General features: G+C 39.4%; 1 long non-coding RNA gene across 1 annotated transcript; it reads left to right on the forward strand.

Annotated features, from left to right (window-relative positions):
• Positions 1-1,942: 1,942 nt before the first annotated feature.
• LOC127083887 (uncharacterized) lies at positions 1,943-3,517 on the forward strand. The gene is made up of 4 exons (XR_007788571.1): positions 1,943-2,116; positions 2,235-2,598; positions 2,744-3,004; positions 3,352-3,517. It is a non-coding gene; the product is annotated as an uncharacterized LOC127083887 (long non-coding RNA).
• Positions 3,518-6,146: the final 2,629 nt, after the last annotated feature.

The raw sequence follows: 6,146 nt of genomic DNA on the forward strand, positions 1-6,146 counted from the left end.
CAAGCACGAGTCTTTTCACGTGGCCCTGGCTTTGCTTGGATTCGTTGCTGCAGGATAGTAGCAATGTCCATTGGGTTAATACAGTGACCAACACAACTGGCTGCAAGTTCCTTTTTCAGTTCCTCCGGAGGAGGATGTTTCCACTTACGAGTATGAATATTTAATATTTCAGCACGTGCCTCACAACCAGGTAAGGGAAAGTTAAATTCACGATCAAATCTGCCAGGACGTCGCAAGGCTCCATCAATAGCATCAATCCTGTTGGTAGCACCTATTAAAACAACTTGTCCACGAGAATCAAGACCATCCATCAAAGCAAGCAAAGTGGACACAATGGAATTGTGAATTTGTTCTTGCTTGCTAGATCTCACGGGTGCAAGTCCATCAATTTCGTCAAAGAAGATGATAGAAGGTTGATTCCTTCTTTACACTTTTATGTGATTTTAATTCTCTCTTTTTTTTGTTTCTACTAATAAAATCTTTGAATCTTCATTTGAAAATTGGTTTTAGGTACTGTTGCTGATGATGGAGCTGGAAGCATTTCAACAGAACTTTGCGGAAGACCGACAGTCCTTGTTGGAGTCACTCAGAAGCTGATTGCAGGTATTTGGAAGACAGTTTGGTGCGATCCAAAACCAAGCCTGCTGTTATACTGCTGTTTAATTACCGCAAAACTGGCGTGGCTTGAGATACCGAGGGCGAAAACTGGCCGAACCGACATAGGCTCGCTTGTATGCAGGCCTTTGATTCAAAAATAACACTTTTGCACTGTTTGTTTTGTAGGATTGGATGTAAGAACAATCTATTGATTTTGCGGCATCATCCCTTCATAAAACATCGTGATAGACTTATCTTCTAATCTGCAAGAGTCCGTGAGAGGAATGTGGAGAAGCACAGTGAGGGCAAAGACTGATGTAATAACCCAAACAATACACGTTCTTTTCATTCTTTTCGTTTCTGGATGAGTTAAACAGGTGTTGCAAAATTTCTCAGTGAGGAGAAATTGAAACCCTCATCTCCTTTCCAGCATCAAGATGCTCTAGATATCACTTCTTAAAACACAAGAGGAGCAGCTCATCATAATGTACTAGTTTGCCTCCCGCATTTCCTTCTTTTTGATTCCTCAGGTAATTCCAGTCTTCACTTTAGTAAGTATGCCATGAATTTGAGGTGCAATCTTGTGATCATGACTCCCTGCCGTTAGGCTGCTGCTAGTGCATTAATATATTTGGGCTGTTATGCTATGCTGACTCGTGGTTTGAATTGGCAGGTTGACTCAAGGAATAGCATCTCAGAAACTGTTGTCTGCCGCAACCACACGTTCATACATGGTAATAAGATATGCCCCTATCCCTCAAGATTAATCAAACCATGATAAAGCTCATCATCTTGTTCTTCATTTTTCAATTTTGTTGTTCACACTGCTCAACTGTCTCTCTAACCGAACATTTTTCATCTTTTGTCTCCGCAATTCGTCGACAAGGCTTCCGGTGCTCTGTTGGAGTTGAGTCACCTGCAAATGCAATTCTTTCTCTCTAGTTGTAACAGGTGTTACGAGACCGGAATGAATACAAGCTGTAGGTTTGAGGTCTGTTTAGATACCGGCTATCAATGGGTGAAGGTCCTTCATCTAAAGAGATGCAAGTAACAGCAACATGCTGAATCATCCACGACTTATCTTTTGGAAATGGAAAGTTAGAAGGATCCAATCAAAAACACGTAACATTGAGTGCTGCAGTGAGAGGCATATGCCAGGTTTGTTGTTTTTGAATTTATCTTATGGCTTGAGTGATAAGTAAACTGAACTCCTCCAGTTTTTTAATGTTTCAGGATGTTCCTGTGCTACAAACGCCTCAACGAGCTTCTGCACAGTTTCGACGTTGTAAGCTGGACTCAAATATATTCAGAGCCGGAACCTATGTGCCGAGAAGAATTTCAGTGTGGAGATTGTTAAGGTAGATCAGCTTTGACAATGCTCTCATCAACGGTTCATTATCCTGCGTATGACCAGCTGTATCAACGAGCACCACATCCGAACCATTACGAGAAGCTTCCTGAATGGCTCCTTTTTTTTTGTTTTGCAACAGCTTATAGCGAAAATGCAACATGTACAAAGGTATACGGAAAGCATACTTAAATATTATGTCTTTTTGTAACTTCAATGAGTTTTCTTGTAACACAGATATTTAAGCATGTTTTGTCTTGCAATATACAGCATTGTCCTTGTGCTGCAGGTTTGAAGATTTAAAATCAGAACCACAGAGATTATCATATAAGCGGGGTAACAGCTGACCAGGTCGAGAATACACGGTCCACTTCTTCGAGCCAAAAAATTTGGCAGACAAATACACAGTAATCATCAAAGTGACGGGCCAAACCTTGAGAGTTAGGTGGTGTTAAGTACAAATTGGCATCTACTGAAGGTTGGCCAAACATAAGTGCTAATGTATCAACAATAGCAGCAATACCCGGATACCGAAATTCCAGACCACGCAGAGCAACTGTATAACCCTCTTTATAAGCTTGCTCATACTTTAAGACATCTTCAGTAGTTAAATACAGAGGTTCCTTAAGGCAGTCCGGATGAAAGTCCTGAAGGTAATGTGTCTCTTTTCTCAATTCTTTTTGTTTTGATGTTCTGTTAACGATTTCTTCTTCTTCTTACCATCTTTGTTTCTGTTCCTGTTTCTCTGCTATAATCTATCAAGTCTTTCATACTATTTACCACTTTTGATATTTGTAGGCACCGCACATATCTCTTTGTGTATCCTAAATCATTAACCAATGGAACTTCCAAGGCTTTTGCCAACTGACGGGCTGATGCAACAAACAAATTGCAATTATTTTGCAACTCTGGAATGGATAGATTGGGTGCTGCATTTTGTGTACATGCCTGATATTTTTGAGCAACTGCTTCAAGCTGACTAACCTGAGGAATTAACAATCTTCTGGGGATGAGCTCTTCATGATGCCGAGCACAAAATTTCCAAGAACATATCTTCAGGTCTGTGTTGTTGCTGATACATGTAATGTGTCAACCGCCTAGCACACATCCCAGGTTCATATGCTGGTTTCACAGGAGACCTTATGGGCATATTCTGCTGTTGAAACTGTTGCGGTAGCTGGGACCGTTGCTGCTGAGGTATTGACTTTAAGAGTTATTGCTGCTGATGTTGCAAAAGTCTCTGCTATTGCAAAAGATTCATCTGTGCAGTAGTAGCCTGAGAGGTTTGCCTTGACATGTGGATGAGTTGTTGTTGGGTTTTTAAATGGTTATATTATATGCTGCCAACTTGCTTTTCGTTGTTGTGAGTTTTGAAATTTAAACTTGTCATTCTTTATTGGTTTCAGGTGATACCGTAACTGCAAGCACTTCATCCTGGGTAACGGCGGCTGAAAAGTGGTTGAGCTTGTTACTGGTTCTTCCAGAATTCTGGACTGTTGAAGATTGGTTCAAGGAGTGAGCTTGGTGTGAAATTCCAACCGGAACGGAAAGATTGCGGCATTGTTGGAGGTGGCGGAGAATGCCATGGGGTGGCAGGCGCAAAGACCATATGCCAACATGGGGTTTGGCGGATGGGAATTCACTGTATAGGAAGGAAATTATATTGGTTTCTTTGATTTGATTTTGATGCACGTTGCTATTGTTGTGATTTGGATGGTAGGCTATTTGGGAACTCTTATGGGATTGGGATTGGGATTTGAGGTGAATTATGGTTATACCTTGGTTGTAATTTTTGGATGAATTTTGAGAATTGGTTGTAACGTAGGAGTTAGTTGTAGGATATGGGAATGGATATGCAATGGTAATTAAATGTAATTGGACATGAAAATATGTGTACGAAAATGAGTTCGGAAATGCTTGAAAGCTAAATATTATTGAATGTTATGAAATGTGTGTATGTGCTATTTTGATTTGGGATGAACTACGGTTATAAAATGGATTTTTAGAAATAATCCAAGACTAATTTAAATATCAATTTAAATAATAATAAAAAATCAGTAAAAACCCAATTAAAATCAAATTAATCCATAATTTGTTAAAATTACTTTTGATATCAATTCTAACATCTATTTGAAAATTAAAACCAATTAGAGTTTGAATCATTAATAAAAATAACAATTAAAATTAAATTGAAATTTGGAATTAAACTTAAATCGAAATTAAAATCAAATTGAAAATTAAAAAAAGTCAAATAATTAAAATCCATTTTATAATCAAAAGCACCATGATCAAAAAGGCATAGACAATGACCAATGTGTAACAAAACATGGATTTGGGAATGATTGTATGCAAATGAACCTTAGGCCAAGTGCCAAATAAAAATGAAAAAATGGAAAAAAATTCAGGACCAAAATCGGGGTATGACACCCTCTAACAGAATGTTATTGGGTTTATCCTTTAGGGGGAACCCAAGCTGACGACGTGCCAAAACAGGGTTGTAGTTAATCCCACCACAGGTACCAAGAAGAGGTACATTGGAGAATTCACCACAAGAGTCAATAATCTGTACACCATCATACACGCGGTTATACCAAGAGATATCATCATTAGTGAGAGACATGAGTCTCGTGGACCACCGTAGACATCCCTGTTCTCCTTGAAGGCGATCGTCTGCGGTAAGTGAGAAATAAACCACTTATACAACAAAGGCAAACAGCACACAATGGCACCACCACCCTTTGCATTCCTCATATGCAAAGAAAAATAGGTATCGCCCAACAGATTCGGAACAGGATTAAGAGTAGAGAAGATCCTAATAGCGTTCACATCCACAAACTTGTCGATGTTGGGGAACAATACTAATCCATAAATGAGAAGTACAAAGATGGCCTCAAAGGCATCCTCACTCATGGCCTTCCCATACATAGTAGCTTGAGCGATGAGGAACTCAGAAGGGAGACCTTGAATTCCACCTTTGGTAGTCATATGGGCACCAACCAGAGATTCATCTATGTGCAACATGTCAGCTATCTCTTGAGAAGTAGGAATACTCTCCAAGCCACTGAACGACAACTGGTCTAGAATAGGTATACCCTAAAAGTAGGCATACTCCTCAAGTGTAGGCAAAAGCTGGAAATCCGGAAATATGAAGCAATGGTACAAAGGATCATAAAACTGCACCAATACACTCATCAACCCTTCATCCATTTGAGTAGTCAGAAGAGGAAGAAGCTTCCCAAAACGAGCTTTGAAACCCAAAGGATCTAATACATAGGATGTCAGATTCCTTAACTCTTTCAAGTCTGGTTGTCTGAAACTGTACTTCTTTGTATTTCTTCTTTGTCTTTCCATGTTTGAAAATTTTGCAAATAAACCCCTTAAGTTCCTTGAAAATTTTCTTCGTTATTGATGATATGGATGCAAATGAATGCATGAATGCATGAATGCAACAATCACACTCAAGGATCAAGCAAAGCACACCAAACAAAGGTCATGGGATGGATCATATTATCCTTAATATCAATCATCCATTTGGGTGGATTATGGTTTTCACCTTATCTACACCCAAGTTCCATTGATATTAACGATGGGTGAACGGATCAACCATGAATCATGGGTTTGTTGCGAGTCACGAGCATGGAGTCTCGGCTAAGAACCACCCAAAGGGAGTGTACTAGGGTTTAAACCTGCCAAACATGTTGTACAAGAGGTTCCCATAGTCATCGTCCCATCTTTCGGATATTATCGGAGAAACGACTACTCGTATTCCAAAAATATTCTCAAGAGAGACTCTTATGAGTGTAGTATCGCATAACAATCGCATCAAATCTTACACTTGAACAACTTTCGCACTACATCCTAAGAATAGGCCAAGATGGGCTTGGTAAACTAAGGTCTTTGGCTTCAAAGGTCTATATTGGAAAGAGTAATGTCTAACCACAACTTACTTGTGTGACATTATTGATCCCAACATGACCTCCACCAAGTGAATGGACTTGCAAGTCAACTTGCTAAGGAATAACTCCACACAAGTCAACAAGACTACGCCATTCTGCTATCCTAAGTGCACTCGAGTCCGGGTATAGAACTTATCTCACAAAGATCACCAAGCATACAAGGAATTAATATCAAGCAAATCAATCATTACATACAATACAGTAATCCCAAATTGCACAAAAATATGTCACAAGACAATACAATA

Source organism: Lathyrus oleraceus, chromosome 5 (assembly GCF_024323335.1).
Source record: "Lathyrus oleraceus cultivar Zhongwan6 chromosome 5, CAAS_Psat_ZW6_1.0, whole genome shotgun sequence".
NCBI classification, from domain to species: Eukaryota; Viridiplantae; Streptophyta; class Magnoliopsida; order Fabales; family Fabaceae; genus Lathyrus; species Lathyrus oleraceus.